Source organism: Leucopleurus acutus, assembly GCF_964270905.1.
Source record: "Leucopleurus acutus genome assembly, chromosome: 5".
Classification (NCBI taxonomy): Eukaryota; Metazoa; Chordata; class Mammalia; order Artiodactyla; family Delphinidae; genus Leucopleurus; species Leucopleurus acutus.
This window is the reverse complement of record NC_139147.1, coordinates 54,043,632-54,062,175: the sequence shown is the minus strand read 5'-3', so window position 1 is coordinate 54,062,175 and position 18,544 is coordinate 54,043,632. Positions and strand designations below refer to the sequence as shown.

Below are 18,544 nucleotides of genomic sequence, written 5' to 3'. Positions count from 1 at the left end.
CCAAAACCTATGGGTTGCAGCAAAAGCAGTTCTAAGAGGGAAGTTTATAGCTATACAAGCCTACCTCAAGAAACAAGAAAAATCTCAAACAATCTAACCTTACACCTAAAGGAACTAGAGAAAGAAGAACAAACAAAACCCAAAGTTAGCAGAAGGAAAGAAATCATAAAGATCAGAGCAGAAATAAATGAAATAGAAACAAAGAAAACAATAGCAAAGATCAATAAAACTAAAAGCTGGTTCTTTGAGAAGATAAACGAAATTGATAAAGCATTAGCCAGACTCATCAAGAAAAAGAGGGAGAGGGAGAGGGAGAGGACTCAAATCAATAAAATTAGAAATGAAAAAGGAAAGTTAAAACAGACACCACAGAAATAAAGAGCATCCTAAGAGACTACTACAAGCAACTCTATGCCAATAAAATGCACAACCTGGAAGAAATGGAAAAATTGTTAGAAAGATATAACCTTCCAAGACGGAACCAGGAAGAATTAGAAAATATGAACAGACCAATCCCAACTAATGAAATTGAAACTATGATTAAAAATCTTCCAACAAGCAAAAGTCCAGAACCAGATGGCTTCACAGGTGAACTCTATCAAACATTTAGAGAAGAGCTAACACCCATCTTTCTCAAACTCTTCCAAAAAATTTTGCGGAGGAAGGAACACTCCCAAACTTATTCTATGAGGTCACCATCACCCTGATACCAAAACCATACAAAGATACTACAAAAAAAGAGAATTACAGACAAATATCACTGATGAATATAGATGCAAAAATCCTCAACAAAATACTAGCAAACAGAATCCAATGACACATTAAAAGTATCATACACCATGATCAAGTGGGATTTATCCCAGGAATGCAAGGATTCTTCAATATACATAAATCAATCAATGTGATACACCATATTACCAAAATGAAGAGTAAAAACCATATGATCATCTCAATAGATGCAGAAAAAGCTCTTGACAGAATTCAACACCTGTGTATGATAAAAAACTCACCAGAAAGTGGGCATAGAGGGAACCTACCTCAACATAATAAAGGCCATATATGACAAACCCACAGCAAACATTATTCTCAATGGTGAAAAACTGAAAGCATTTCCTCTAAGATCAGGAACAAGATAAGGATGTCCACTCTTACCAGTATTATTCAACATAGTTTTGGAAGTCCTGGCCATGGCAATCAGAGAAGAAAAGGAAATGAATACAAATTGGAAAAGAAGAGGTAAAACTGTCACTGTTTGCAGAGGACATGATACTATATATAGAGAACCCTAAAGATGCCACCAGAAAACTAGTCGAGCTAATCAATGAATTTGGTAAAGTTACAGGATACAAAATTTATGCATAGAAATCTCTTGTATTCCTATACACTAATGATGAAAAATCTGAAGGATAAATTAAGGAAACACTCCAATTTACCACTGCAACAAAAAGAATAAAATACCTAGGAATAAACCTACCTAGGGAGACAAAAGACCTGTATGTAGAACACTATAAGACACTGATGAAAGAAATTAAAGATGATACCAGCAGATGGAGAGATATATCATGTTCTTGGATTGTAAGAACTGACATTGTGAAAATGACTATACTACCCAAAGCAATCTACAGATTCAATGCAATCCCTATCAAATTACCAACAGCATTTTTTATGGAACTAGAACAAAAAATCTTAAAATTTGTATGGAGACACAAAAGACCCCGAATAGCCAAAGCAGTCTTGAGGGAAAAACACGGAGCTGGAGGAATCAGACTCCCTGACTTCAGACTACACTACAAAGCTACAGTAATCAAGACAATATGGTACTGGCACAAAAACAGAAACATAGATCAATGGAACAAGATAGAAAGCCCAGAGATGAACCCACGCACCTATGGTCAAGTAATCTATGACAAAGGAGGCAAGGATATACAATGGAGAAAAGACAGTCTCTTCAGTAAGTGGTGCTGGGAAAACTGGACAGCTACATGTAAAAGAATGAAAGTAGAACACTCCCTAACACCATACACAAAAATAAACTCAAAATGGATTAAAGACCTAAATGTAAGACTGGACACTATAAAACTCTTAGAGGAAAACATAGGAAGAACACTCTTTGACATAAATCACAGCAAGATCTTTTTTGATCCACCTCCTAGAGTAATGGAAATAAAAACAAAAATAAACAAATGGGACCTAATGAAACTTCAAAGGTTTTGCACAGCAAAGGACACCATAAACAAGACAAAAAGAGAGCCCTCAGAATGGGAGAAAATATTTGCAAACAAATCAATGGACAAAGGATTAATGTCCAAAATATATAAACAGCTCATGCAGCTCAATATTAAAGAAACAAACAACCTAATCCAAAAATGGACAGAAGACCTAAACAGACATTTCTCCAAAGAAGACATACAGATGGCCGAGAAGGACATGAAAAGCTGTTCAACATCACTAATTATTAGAGAAATGCAAATCAAAAGTACAGTGAGGTATCACCTCACACCAGTTAGATTGGGCATCATCAGAAAATCTAGAAACAACAAATGCTGGAGAGGGTGTGGAGAAAAGAGAACTCTCTTGCACTGTTGGTGGGAATGTAAATTGATACAGCCCCTATGGAGAACAGTATGGAGGTTCCTTAAAAAACTACAAATAGAATTACCGTATGACCCAGCAATGCCACTACTGGACATATACCCAGAGAAAACCATAATTCAAAAAGACACATGCACCCCAATGTTCATTGCAGCACTATTTACAATAGCCAGGACATGGAAGCAACCTAAATGCCCATCAACAGATGAATGGATAAAGAAGATGTGGTACATATATACAATGGAATATTACTCAGCCATAAAAAGGAATGAAATTGGGTCATTTGTTGAGACGTGGATGGATCTAGAGACTGTCATACAGAGTGAAGTAAGTCAGAAAGAGAAAAACAAATATTGTATATTAATGCATGTATGTGGAACCTAGAAAAATGGTACAGATGAACCGGTTTGCAGGGCAGAAGTTGAGACACAGATGTAGAGAACAAATGTATGGTCACCAAGGGGAGAAAACCACGGTGGGGTGGGGATGGTGGTGTGCTGAATTGGGCGATTGGGATTGACATGTATACAGTGATGTGTATAAAATTGATGACTAATAACCTGCTGTATGAAAAAATAAATAAAAGAAAATTTAAAAATTAAATAAAAATAAATTTCCCATCTTAAAAAAAGAAAAACATAAAACTTGGGAAGGGTGGTGGGAGTAAAAACATAGAATTTTAGAATGTGTTCAAACTTATGTTGTTATCAACTTAAAATAGGCTATTATATATATGTGTTGTTCTATGTAAAGCTCATCGTAACCACAAAGCAAAAACCTATTGTAGATACACAAAAGATATAATGGAACAGGATAGAATGCCCAGAGATAAACCCACGACAAAGGGGGCAACAGTATACAATGGAGAAAAGACAGCCTCTTCAATAAGTGGTGCTGGGAAAACTGGACAGCTACACGTAAAAGAATGAAATTAGAACACTACCTAATACTATACACAAAAATAAACTCCAAATGGATTACAGACCTAAATGTAAGACCAGACACTATAAAACTCTTAAAGGAAAACATAGGAAAAACACTCTTTGACATAAAGCACAGCAAGATCTTTTTTGATTCACCTCCTAGAGAAATGTAAATAAATAAAAAATAAACAAATGGGACTTAAAAACTTACCCACAGTAAAGGAAACCATAAACAAAATAAAAAGACAACCCTCAGAATGGGAGAAAATATTTGCAAATGAAACAACCGACAAAGGATTAATCTCCAAAATATACAAACAGCTCGTGGAGCTCAATATCAAAAAAACCAACAATCCAGTTAAAAAATGGGCGGACGGGGCTTCCCTGGTGGTGCAGTGGTTGAGAGTCTGCCTGCCGATGCAGGGCACACGGGTTCGTGCCCCGGTCTGGGAAGATCCCACATGCTGCGGAGTGGCTGGGCCTGTGAGCCATGGCCGCTGAGCCTGTGTGTCTGGAGCCTGTGGTCCATACCGGGAGTGGCCACAACAGTGAGAGGCCTGCGTAGCGCAAAAAGAAAAAAAAAAGGGTGGACAACCTAAATAGACTTTTCACCAAGGAAGACATACAGATGGCCAAGAGGCACATGAAAAGATGCTCAACATCACTAATTATTAGAGAAATGCAAATCAAAACTACAATGAGGTATTACCTCATGCCAGTCAGAATGGCCATTGTCAAAAAATCTAGAAACAATAAATGCTGGAAAGTGTGTGGTGAAAAGGGAACTCTCCTGCACTGTTGGTGGGAATGTAAATTGATACAAACACTATGGAAAACAGTATGGAGGTTCCTTAAAAAACTAAAAGTAGAACTACCATATGACCCAGCAGTCCTATGGACCTAGAGTCTGTCATACAGAGTGAAGCAAGTCAGAAAGAGGAAAACAAATACCGTATGCTAACGCATATATACAGAATCTTAAAAAAAGAAAAAAATGGCACTGAAAAAACCTAATTGCAGGGCAGGAATGGAATAAAGATGTAGACATAGAGAATGGACTTGAGGACACGGGGTGGGAGGGGGAAGCTAGGGTGTAGTGAGAGTAGCAGCGACATATATACACTACTGAATGTAAAATAGTTGGCTGGTGGGAAGCCGCAGCATAGCACAGGGAGACGGGCTTGGTGCTTTGCGATGACCTAGAGGGGTGGGATAGGGAGGATGGGAGGGAGGCTCAAGAGGGAGGGGATATGGAGACATGTGTATGCATATGGCTGATTCACTTTGTTGTACAACAGAAACTAACACAGTATTGTGAAGCAATTATACTCCAATAAAAATCTATTTTAAAAAAAAGGTAATGAGAAAGGAATCTAAGCATAACACTAAAGAAAGACATCAAACCACAATTGAAGAGAGCAAGAGAAGAAGAAAGTAACAGAGAGGAACTACTAAACAGCCAAAAAAACAATTAACAAAATGGCAATACGTACATACCTATCAATAATTACTTTAAATGTAAATGAAATAAATTATCCAATCAAAAGACAGAATGGCTGAATGGCTGAAAAAACAGAGACTCACTTCATATGTAAGGACACACACAGACTAAAGGTGAAGGGATGGAAAAAGATATTCCATATAAATGGAAATCAAAGGAACGCTGGGGTAGCTATTTTATATCAGACAGAATAGTTTTTAAAATAAAGACTGTATCAAAAGATAAAGTTCTAGAAGTGGAACTATTATGTGATCCAGGTATCCCACTTCTGGGTATTTATCCAAAATAATTGAAATCAGGATTTTGAAGATATTTGCACTTCCATGTTCATTGCCTCATTACTCCCAATAGCTGAGAGGTGGAAATGACCTGAATGTTCATTGATACCTGAATAAATAAATAAAATGTGGTATATACATATAATGGAATATTTTTTAGCCATAAAAAATAAATAAATTCTGTCATGCCATAATATTGATGAACCTTGAGGATGTTATGCTAAGTGAAATAACTCAGTAACACAAGGACAACTATTGTATGATTCCACTTATTTGATGTTCTCTAAAGCATCTTAGTAGAAGCAGAGAGTAGAATGGTGGTTGCCAAGGATGTGGGGGAGGAGGAAATGGAGAGCTGCTGTTCAGTGGGTTTTGAGTTCCAGTCGTGCAAGATATAGAAGTTCTGGAGATCTGCTATATAACATTGTGCTTATAGTTAGCAATACTGCGCTGTACAACTAAATTTTTCGGAACAGAATAGATCTCATGTTATGTGGGGCTTTTTTGGCTGTAATTTAAAAAAAAGAGAAAATTGAATTCAGTAATACATAAACTATGTTAACATGTATAAGAAGTATGGTTTATTCTGAGGTAGCGATGTTGATTTAACATTTGAAAACCTCAGTCACTGCATTGACCAAATTAACCTAATCAAGGAGAAAAGCCCTGATTATCTCATTAGAAAACCAAAAAGTTTGATAAAATTAAACACATATTCATGGAACAAAATTTCAGTAAGCCAGAAATGGAAGGGAACTTTCTCAATCTGAAAAGAATATCTATAAACATTTAAATAGAATATTTAATAGATTTAATAGAGTACTTAACAGTAAATATTGAATGCTTTGCTTCTTAAAGTATGAAATGAGACAAGAATATTATCACTTCATTATACTGGTGTTCCTAATCTGTACAATAGTGCAAAATGAACTTTATTATTCACGTATCTATATAATATTAATATTTCATGAATATTGAAAATATAGATTAAAACAGCTATTATCTGCAAATGACGTGGTGTGTGTATATAGAAAATTCCAAAAGAATTCACTAAGAACATTAGAATTAATAAGTGAATTTGGCAGTTTTCCTGAATAAAAAGGTAGATATAAAAACTGTTTCTATATACTAGGAACAGTATTTAAAATAGTATGAAGTATTAAATACCTAAAAACAAGTACAATAAAAGATGTACTAGACCTTTCCTCTGAACATACAAATGCATTTTAGAAAAAAAAATTAAAGACCATAATAAATGGAACAATATGAAGTGTTTATGGACCAGAAGACTCAACATTGTTAAGATGTCAGTTTCCCCTAAACTAATCTGTAAATTCAAAGCAATATTGACCAAAATCCCAACAGTTTTTTCTGAAATTTTCATGCTGTTACGAAGAACATAAAATAGCAAGAGCCAACATGATCTTGAAAGAGAAGAAAATAGTTTGAAGGACTTCTATTGCCACACAGCAGTATTTAACACAAAACTACAATTATCAAGGTAGTGCAGTATTGGTGTAAGGATAGAAAATAAATTTGAAAAATTTTGATAAATTTATACATTCGTGTAATCTAGACTCTGATCTCCTGATCAAAATATAAAATATTTTTATCTTCCCAGAAAGTTTTGCCTTGTTGCTTTCCAATAAATCCTCACCCCTTCCTCAGAGTAAATCACTGTTATGATTTTTATGACCATAGATTATTTTTTCTGGCCTTGAACATTATAAAAATGAAACAGTGAGTACTCTTTTGTGTCTGACTTCTTTCACTCAAAACAGTATGAGAGTTTCATTCATGCTGTTGAGTTTCTGTTTTGTTTTTTATTGCTGAGAACTATGAATATAGCATAATTTGTTTTTTCCATTATCCCTTAGATGGGTATTTGGGCTCTTTCCAGTTTTGGCCGATACGAATAAAACCGCTATGTAAATTTATGTATAAGTCATTTCATGGGCATATGTTTTAATTTTTCTTGGACTTGCCTAGGAATTTCTAGGGCATGGGTAAAGCATGTGTTTAAGTTTATAAGAAATTGCCAAATGGTGTAGTTTTTTTTTTTTTTTTCCCGCAAGGTGGTTATACCATTTTGCCTTCCCATCCACAAATTTTGAGAGTTTTATTTATCCCACGTCCTTGCCGATGTTTGGTTTTCTCAGTCTTTTAAATAATTGTTTTGAGTATGCAATTCTTTATCTGATGACTGATAATGATTAGTAAATTTTTATGTGCTTTTTTGGCCTGGAAATGGCTGATATATATATATATATATATATATATATATATATATATATATATATATCTTCTTTTGTGAAAAATATTTTCAAGTTAGTTGCCTTTTTATTTTTCATTTGGTTGGTGTTTTTCTTATTGAGTTTTAGAAGTGCTTTATATATTCTACATATGAGTCCTTTGATATCTGTGTTACAAATATTTCTTCCAACCTTTGTATTGCCTATATATTTTAAAACATTTTAAAGTAAACATATGTCAAGGATTATTATTCAACATATGAATGAAGTAACCAGTAAGAATTTTTAACTGGTTCATATGAGAATTTGAGTTATAAAGATTCATAATCTCTACTAAAGAAAATTGACTTACATTGTTATGAATAGGGATTATTTTGTTGCTAGTAATCCTTTGCATGGCTATCAGTTTTCTACAACTTAATCACTACAATGTAGAGTTATAAAATTTCCCAGTCAATAGAAAGTTAATGAAAGGTGCATGCTCCTATAGAATCAGATAATTAGAGGGTTCTCTAGGCAATGCCTAGCACTCCACTGAAAGGATACCAAGTACACTCTTTTAACTATTTCCAAGTTGTGGGGTATTTTTTTCCCCAAAATATTCCTTCCTCTAATCACCTGTGACTATGAATAATCTCTAAAGCTTATTCTTGATCACAAAAATGTCTAGTTCATTAGATCTTGTTTGATTCCTTACTAAGATGCATCAATAGTGTTAATCAATTATATATGTCTTCTTGCATTTTCTCGGCAAATCTTGAGCCATACAGTATAGACCAGCAACTAAGTCTAAAGAATTTACTTTAGCCTAAAATATTTATAAGGATTTTTGGATTGGAATTTTTATATCCTTTCTGATTACTTCACTTAATATGATAATCTCTAGGTCCATTCATGTTGCTGCAAATGGCATTATTTCATTCTTTTTCATGGCTGAGTAATATTCCATTGTATATATATTCCACATCTTTTTTATCCATTCATCTGTCAGTGGACGTTTAGGTTGCTTCCATGTCTTGGCTATTCTAAATAGTGCTGCTGTGAACATTGGGGGTGCATATATCTTTTCAAATTAGAGTTTTCTCTGGATATATGCCCAGGAGTGGGATTGTCGGATCATATGGTAAGTCTATTTTTAGTTTTTTTGCCTATTTCTTTTTTTTTTTTTTTTTTTTTGCGGTACGCGGGCCTCTCACTGCTATGGCCTCTCCCATTGTGGAGCACAGGCTCCGGACGCGCAGGCTCAGCGGCCATGGCTCACGGGCCCAGCCGCTCCGTGGCATGTGGGATCTTCCCGGACCGGGGCACGAACCCGTGTCCCCTGCATCGGCAGGCGGACTCTCAACCACTGCGCCACCAGGGAAGCCCCTATTTTTAGTTTTTTTAAGGAACCTCCATACTGTTCTCCATAGTGGCTGCACCAATTTACCTTCCCACATATAGTGTAGGAGGGTTTCCTTTTTTCCACACTCTTTCCAGCATTTGTTATTTGTAGACTTTTTGATGATGGCCATTCTGACTGGTGTGAGGTGATATCTTGTAATTTTGAGTTGCATTTCTCTAATAATTAGCAATATTGAGCATCTTTTCATGTGCTTTTTGGCCATCTGTTTGTTTCCTTTGGAGAAATGTCTATTTAGGTCTTCTGCCCATTTTTTGATTGGGTTGTTTGTTTGTTTTGGTATTAAGCTGTATGAGCTGTTCGACACATGTAAAAATTTTTTATTTTATGTATTTAATATTTTTGATGCTAACTTCTATTTCTCAGAGAAAACTAAATGGTAGATAATTGAGAACTTTCTGTAACATAGAAGAAGTTTTAACAGTACCAAAGTGCATGAATAAAGGAAAAAGCCTTATATTCCTTTACACCTTCTTATGCCAAGTGATCAATCTTCCAGTAATCAGTCCTTCATAGAAATCATCTCCCATAGAAATCAATGGGTAATTACCTATTTATTAACTCAAGATGATGTTAGTATAAGTTATTATGGTACCTAAAGATCTTGAAAATTAAGGTCTAGCTGACACACTCGAAAACCTAGTTACTATTGGTATAAAAATGATCAAACTTATGATTCGATTTAATTGAACAAAATTTTATATAAACATTATTTTAAAGATTAAGCATTAATCTGAGTCATCTGAGAAACAGAAGACAAGATGGCATTGGTCATTCATGAGCTTCATTGGGAGATTTCCCTCTGTGAGGGAAAATGAGAAGGGAGCTGGAGGAGGCTGGGCGAGCATCTGATTGTGATCTGTCTGACCCCTGTGAAGGAGAAAAGGAAAGAAGGAAGGAAGAAAGAAAGCCTTAGATTGCAGTGCCGTTTTATGAATGTTTTGGCAAGGCCAGTGTAGAGTCTCTGTGCCAAAATAGTCTGTCAGAGGAGTCCCAAATCACTGGAGTGTGCTTGCCATAACATCCTTTTGCACTAAGTCACTGGTTGGGAGCAGCTCAGTGGAAGCATGCCCTTGGCCAGGATACAGTGATGTATTCAAAGCATAGCAGCTGGGGGTGTCAGTCAGTTGTAGTCACTACAGTTGGAAATATGAGTGGTACTTTTTTTTATGACTGTCATAGTCTATCCCTTACATCACACAGATCTGCCTCTCAAGTTCAGGGATCAGCTTCTCCATGATTCCTACGGGCTTATCTTTCTTTCTTTTTTTTTTTTTTTGGCGGTATGCGGGCCTCTCACTGTTGTGGCCTCTCCCGTTGAGCACAGGCTCCGGACGCACAGGCTCAGCGGCCATGGCTCACGGGCCCAGCCGCTCCGCGGCATGTGGGATCCTCCCGGACCGGGGCACGAACCCATGTCCCCTGCATTGGCAGGCAGACTCTCAACCACTGCGCCACCAGGGAAGTCCCGGGCTTATCTTTCTGAGAGGAAACTTAGCAGATTAGTGAGATAAGCTACAGCTTTAATAATTGCAGTTGATATTTGGGCTAAAACCATTCTCATCTTTTACCATTTCCACTCTCCATTCCAAATTCCCCTCACCCTCTGCTAATGCCGTGTTGGATCTTAGTAGCTTACCTGGTGGTGTGACCCAAATCTTCCTTTCAGAGGGCTCTGAAACTCTGGGAATTATTTCCAGGCCAGAGTTGCTGCTTATGTTCATTTCTTGCTACAGTGGACAAAAGAGTACCAGTTGCCATCCAAGTGGATCACCTGGGTTCCACATGTATTCTTCCCTTTCCGTATTGTGCAAAACCATCTCTACTCCTCCTGTCGATCATGGTTAATTACCCTGGACAATATGGTAGTAACTCCTTGACTGCTGGTCCCTGTACACAACAATTCCAAAGTGCCTAGCAGCAGCTCTAACTTATAGTTCCTTGGAACCTTTGCTCTGTCCACTGGCAAGATTATGTCCCTGTGCTCTCAATTGTTAGCTAGGTGTATATATCATTAGAATTTTTTTTTCTCGATAAATTGACCTTTATCACTACAAAATGAGCTTTTTTCCTCTGGCAACACTTCTTGTTTTAAAGTCTACTTTGTATATTCGTATGGCTACTTCCGTTTTCTTACGATTATTTTATCTTTTCTCTACCTTTTAATCTATTTGTATCTTTAAATTTAAAGTATGTCTCTTGCAAACATCATTCAGTTGGTTCTTGACTTTTTAATCCAGTGTGACAATGTGTGACTAATACTTGGAATATTTTGTCTATTTACATTTAACATAGATATCAGTATGATTTTGGTGTAAGTCTATCATCATATTATTTATTTTCTGTTTAAACCATCCGTTCTTTGTTAGACTGAATTTCCTGCTTGAAATTTTTAAGAATTTTATTCCAGATATTGTGCATAAAAAGTAGATTGAAGTGTCATATTGTTCGTTACGTAGTTTAGAGAGCTGAATTCCTTTCTTGTGTTGAGCTGAGGCTAGGTCACAGCTTTTATTAGATTGAGTTCATTCCCTTTAAATCTCATAAATATGTGAGCTGGGAGTCAGTTGGCTGCAGCTTCAAATATGTTGGTTAGTCTTTGGATTCTATACCTGTATGACTCAGCAGTCCGGTCACCGTGAGAATGCATGGATTATGTTTCTATTCCTTTCTCCACTGAAGCTCTCTTTGCAGAATTTTAAGGATAGAGTTGGTGGAGAGAATTGTCAGGCTCAGCGATTTGCTCTTGTACTTGGGACTTTTCTATACTCCAGTTCAGTCTACACTATCATTCAGGGCTTGTCTGACCTCTCCCGTTCCCACGTAATTGTTTCATCTTTAGCATCTCTCTCCTTAGTCAGCTGTACCTAGACCATATACCCACCTCCAGGTATGGAGGCTGTCAGCTTATCAAGACTCCTTTGTCACATTGAAAATATGACTTTTATTTTGTTAGGTTTTTTTCTGGTTGTTACCACTAGGATCAAGGTCTTTTTCATCCCATACATTTTATCCAGAAGCAGAAGTCTTTTGCTCTTTCTTGAAAGGTCAGCTGTGTATTATATTCTATCTGATGTTTGAGCTGGAGATTTTTTAGGCCATCTTATTTCTCCATCTTGTTGAAATACGAACAGAAACCATAAGTTTAGCTTTACATTATGACTGTTAGAGGGATGATGTATTAGTGGTTTAAAACACTGATGTGCGTTAGAATTTTTTGAAGCCTATAAAAATATAGATACCTTGGTCTTAAAATAGATGATTCAGATTCACTCACTTCATGGGGAAAACCCAAAGGAACATATGTTTTCCAAAGGCTCCTCAAACTTACTTTGATGCAAATAGAAGTTTGAAAAGAAAATGATAAATTAAATGAATGGTGCCCTGAAAGTCCGTGATATTTATCTATATTTTATCCCTAGTGCCCAGCACAGAGCTAGTGAGTGCTCGGTTTATGTTTGTTGAATGGGTGAATGAATGCATCTTGGTTTTCTACCTAAATCAGTTGTGAGATGATTTAGACATTTTAGACATTATTTCAGTAAGTAAAACTATAGCCATATGAGCAAAGACTGAATCAATTTACTGCTTTTGAGAAGGTTACCGATGTCCTCCTTGTTGCTTAATATATTGGACACTTTTCCTTATATATTTTATTTGAGCTCACTTTAGAGTTTGACACTATTTTCTTCCTGAAATAAAAATATTTCCTTGCCTTTATTTTTTTTAATTAATTAATTTTTTAACATCTTTATTGGAGTATAACTGCTTTACAATGGTGTGTTAGTTTCTGCTTTATAACAAAGTGAATCAGTTATACATATACATATGTTCCCATATCTCTTCCTTCTTGCGTCTCCCTCCCTCCCACCTTCCCTATCCCACCCCTCCAGGTGGTCACAAAGCACTGAGCTGATCTCCCTGTGTCCTTGTCTTTATATTTTCTGGTTTCTCCCTACCTGTTGGTCTCTTCATTAGAATTTATAATTCTGGTTTCCTCCTACTAAATCTAGGGCTTCTAACATGCTTTTTTTTGTTTGTTTGTTTAGGGCTTCTAACATGCTTTTTGAAACTTACCATAGTTGCCTCAGTTTTCTCAAGATGGGTACAACAAAATTCTTATAGACAAGGAATTCGCTATCAATGCATGAGTCTGTGTGTGTGTGTGTGTGTGTGTGTGTGTGTGCGTGCACATACACACGCGTGTATTCCCTATCAAGAATAAATATTTATTAAGTTTTCTTTACTGTGCTAGATACTGGGAATACAAAGAACCTTAAGATACCACCTCTGTGCTTAAGGAGCTTGTAAATCAAATAAGTAATGATATTATTGTAATTCTGAAAGAGTTCTGAGAACACTGCCCCAAGATATGAAACACAGGTTGGTTCCTCCTCGAAGACTTTAAATGTCCTTCTCTTCACCTTCTCTTTTTATTTTCTTGGAAATTTCTTTTAAGGACTTCACTGTCTTCAAGTATATGTACATGAGAATTTGTGATAGGAGGAGATGGGGGAGAGCAGTGAGGAGGAAAGGTAAGAGGGAAGGAAGGATGGTCTCTAGGCATGTGGCTTTCTGCTTCTTTATTATAAACAAGCATGAACAGAATAAAGATACACTATAGTATTTTAACTTTCTAAAGTGTCCTTAAAACTTCCTCCAATTTTATTTTCACAACATTACATTTTACTGATGGGGAAACTGGATCAGGGGATGTCCATATGCCTACTAGACACCTCCATCCTTCAGCCCTCAAAGCACATTTCATCTACAGTATCAATTTGATCCTAAACACAGTCCTCTGAGTTTGTTGCTCATAAAACAGGGAGCAGCAGGAGAATGAACCATGTTTGAAAGGGAAAATAACCCAACCCAGCTGAATTTAAATCTCTGCTCATCCATTTGCTAGCTGTGTGACTTCCAGTTAACCTCCATGAGCCTATTTATCTATTAAATATGAATAAAAATTCCTACCAATAGAGTTTTGTGGCTCACCTCATGCTTTCTAAATGTTGGTTAATTTTCCCTTTTGTCTGAATTTACTTTTGTTCCTGGAGATCAGTCCTTCCAAAGACAGGTTTTTTTGTTTTGTTTTGTTTTTTTCTTTTCATGGCAAAAGACAGTAATCTGTCTGTAGTCTGCATTTGAGAAGGTAAACACGAACTGCATCTGGCTGTTACTAGTCTGGTAGAGCCCGTATCCCTTTCTCTCACATGAAACAAAGTCTCAGGGAACACTTTATCCTATGCAAGATTTACTTTTTAATAGCACAGCAACACCCTAGATGGAATAATCTCTTGAAAATAGAAAAAAAAAAAAAAGAAAAGAAAAGAAAAAGAGGACCTGGAAGTTGTTATGTGCCATGTGTGTAGCTGCACAATTTCTAATCTAGTAAGAATTCAGATGTAACAATTAATGTCACATCTCACTTCATTCAGATTAGTCTAAAGCTTATCTGCCTCAGGCAGTAATAATTGGGACTCAGTAAAAGATGCTAGAGCAGATGGATGTACTACAGTTCCCAATTAAACTCTTCTTTGTTAAACTTTGTATTCTTTCATGATTTATTGAACTGACTTCAGCTCTCCATCACCTACACAACTGCTGTGTGTGTTTAGAACAACCGATGACTTTGGTTACTTTCTTAGGTAAGGAAGGGCTTTGTTTAAATAGAGAATCTCATTTTACCTTAATGAGATAGTTGTAGAAAAGATGGCATTTCCTTTTGTAGCTGGAATAAAACGAGAAGGAGAAAAAAGGCAGCTGATGTTTACTGAGCATTGGGAATGCCCTATAGGCATTTTGAATAAATATACTCTGGGGCAATGCTTTGTATGTATTGTTGCATTTAATCCTCATAACCATACTGTGAGGAAGAGGTTGTTTCTTGTTCGCTCACCATTTTGTTGATGAGAAAACGGAAACTGGCATGAGTCTGAATCAGCAAGCTTATAAAATCATATCATCAAGGGAGAGAAAGGTAAGAGATTTTACAAATGAGAATGTTGAGAATGTTAAGAATAAAAACATCTAGTTTTATTAAAAGAGGAACATAGAGCATATACATGTATATATGAATCAAAATTAATCTTTTGAAAATTCGAGGAGTCTCTTCTGCATGTGAATAGCATCACTATGTGAAGCATGTAACAAACATGTGTGTAGATGTCACACAGCCAGACACTGTGATAGGCATTGGCAGTTTAGTGGTGGAAAAGACCGCCTCTAGTTTTGCTTTCATAGAAAAAATGAACACAGATATTCATGTAATTCCAGTTAATGCTTACCCATTGTTCACTAAGAAGATGAGAGCTTTGTCTGCTTGAGTAGTCTGAGGTGATTAACAAGGCAGAAAGGATGCACTACTGTGGGAAGTGCAAAAGAACTCTAAAAAGAAGGTGGGAAAAAGGCAGGTGCTATCTCATCTCATAACTCCTGGTTCCTGAGAAGGACTATGGAATAGAGTGAGAGATGGGTCAGGTGTTTCAGTATCTTGTTAAGAACAGCAGGGTCTAAAAGTGTTTAGGATTCCTCAGAAAGTGGAATTTCTTTCTGTGCAACTGTATTTGCTCCCAAGAAATTACTGTTCTTCCTGGCACGTTAATAAGGCAGTTTAGCTAGTCAATAGCAAGTAACACTTGCTAACCATGTATTTCTTGTATCTCATGACCAGGAGACGCTTAACTGTCTTAAAAACAGTGCATTTGATATGTCATTCTACATACACAGATTCAAAAATTTTGTGTTGCAACATGAATTCTCCAAATACCATAATTTGAGTTAAGCCAAAAATAAGTTAATCATTGATAGCTTAAGTGTAATGTTGATGTCGTATCTTTTGTTTCCAGAATTTAAAAATAGTTGGTTATATTTTCAAGATACAGTGAAAGATGTAAATTCAGGAGTAAACATATGATGTGAGATGTGAGTTTATGATAAAGTTTGGTGTAGAAATTAATGGACAGTCCAACAAAAGCATCTCAAAAACAAGCAGGAAAAGAGTAATAAAGGAAAAATAAAATCAGGGATTAGTCCGCATATTTGGGCAAAATATGAAGCAATATTCAAAACATTATTAGACTGTCGAGTTTATCTAATTAATAGGAATGTTGGAAAGGCTCAGATATCACAAAAATGATCAAAGTGTCAGAAAAAAGGAGCTATAGAGAAAACTTCAATTAGAAATATAACAAACCCCTCATTACCACACCTCATATCACAAATTTGAATATAACACAGTCACATGACTCTCCAAAGAAAACTTCACAATAAAATTATAAAATTTTTAGCGTATAAGGTAATAGTTCTATCCCCTACATTAGCACTGAAATTGGGCTTGGAAAGAGAAAGATAAGAGCAGACTTAATAACTCTTTATAATAGTGCTTTATGTGGTGAACCAACAAATTGTGGAAGCAATGTAAGAAGATGCATGATTTGTAATAATGGCAATGAACTCTTCTAAACCTTAGGAAATTATTCTAATTCCAGTTCTTTGTAGCACATGGATATATCATAAAACATGTGTGTGATTCCTCATTTATACATGGGGATTATACTTGGTTTATTCATTTAAGAAAGCATTAGTGGGTTAAATTAACATGCTTTCAGAAAAGGGATTTGAAAAAGTTACAGAGTAAAGTTTCTACCTATAAAATAGTCAAATGATAGAGTGGATCAGAGAAGATGGTTGTTGTGATGCCAAGAGTAGGAGGAAATTATTTTAGTTTTGACTCTAGAAAGTTAAGAGGTTCTTACCACAAGAAGTTAAGACCTCGTGCCCCTCAGAGACTTGAAATTTTGCCTTTTAGGTTTTATGGAAGTGCCATGTGTTAATTCAGTGGCTTGAATTCTAATCTAGGTTCTAAGGTGTGGGAATTCTCATAAAGGCCGCAAATGAACTTCTTATTATGCTGCCCGGGCTGTCTTACATAGTAGTTTCTAGACACACCCTTCCTCTTATCTGCAAAAGTCTCTCTTATTTGCAGAAGTCTATGGAATGAGGACTAGGGTACAAATACAGTCTACTGAAAACATGAAAATGTGCAGTTCTCTGTTATTGCTGTTAAAAGAATCCATAAATTTTCAAACGTTTTACTCTCTCTGAAGTACAGCTTTCCATTTGGAAATAAATACAGGTTTATTTCTTCGGATATTCAGGAAGCACACAACTTTCATTGAACAATGAAAAATGTTTTAGGAATATGGAAACTTAATATTATACTGTAATGGTATATAATAGAATTTATATTTTTTAAATGTGTGTGTGTGTGTATGATATCCACATTCAATTTCCTAGCCAATTTTAGAAGTGTATCTATCTCAGGTAGGGATTAAGAATGCCAGAAGAGGAAATCAAAGAGAGTGAATTAATATTCAGTTTCTGACACTATACAGATAGAAGTTTACAGAAGACAATAGACTTAAAAGCCTGGCTTTGGTAAAACAGAGGATTTTCTACATTCTTTTATTTCTTCATGAAGCATAACATGAGTGAAGCTGATGAAACTGGACTGCAGAGTTCCATTTTCAGGTGGTCCTTATCAAGCAGGGGCAGAGAGAGAGAGGTAGAGAAAAACTGCTGCTTGTCTTGGTAGTTTGTGGGGAGAGGAAGGCAGAGGAGAGGACAGAGAGGAGAGTGAGTAGATGAGGAATAAGGGCTCTTACTATCTGCCTAAATTGAAAAAAAAAAAAAAAAGAGTTGACTTGATATATTCACATGGGTATGCGGGGCCTGAGTCCATTCAGGCTGGTCATGCTTCCCTGGCAAAACTGAATGGAAGCCTTTGAGCCTCTATCCCTCAGATACTTCCAGCTTGGCATGGAGTGGTTATGCATATCCTTGCTGTAAGGCAGCTAGGTAGATGGTCTGTACGGCGTTCTGGGATCCCAGAATTTCTCCAATGAAGTGATGAAGAGATGTTGAAATTGCTGGCAGGTAGCAGAGACCAGGGATCAAGACAGAGTGGCCACCATAGGTAAGGACTTTGAGGCTGGGTGAAAAGTCCTTATGGGTCCTAGCAGTGGTGCCAGCATGTCACCCCAAAAGCCTGGTCCAGCCACCTGCCCATCAGCAGTCACCAATCTGGGGAGGAGACTACTCCATATATGCTGTATAAGAGAATATAGAGATCCAGGTGATACCTCATGGATCTGAGGAATGAATCTCTCCACCATCCTTTCATGTGTCCTTCACCTACTTCTATGAGGACAAAGTCAAACCCCCTCACACACTCATATAAACTTGAGAGGACTAAGGGGGTAAATCTGAAAGACTGGACATTTACCTTAGAAGACTAAATTCTGTGAAAGAGGCAAATTTTAAAAAGCCCTAATAGGAAGTTGAACTTTGGAAAGACTGAATAAGGGTTGTTGAAACAAGAAGAGGCAGAAATACTTTAACTGACCAGTTGAAAAAAAAAAAAAAATCTTCCTACCCATGGTTAGAGGTTGTGAAAAAAATAAATGCAGATTTAAAGAATTTAAGAAGCTATTTTCTTTGTGCAGCTCAATCACAGTGAGTAAATATTAAAATCTTCACAGAGTTTAGAAAAATAATGGAGTTTGAGGATTAAAATGTTGGTGTTTCTCTTGGGA

The 18,544-nt window shown here is 36.4% G+C and overlaps 1 protein-coding gene across 1 annotated transcript in view; it reads left to right on the top strand.

The window, feature by feature from the left end:
- Positions 1-18,544, top strand: part of LOC309961738 (uncharacterized protein) — a gene marked incomplete at its 3' end in the record, with an annotated part of 368,845 nt that overhangs the window by 46,717 nt on the left and 303,584 nt on the right. The window lies entirely within an intron of this gene.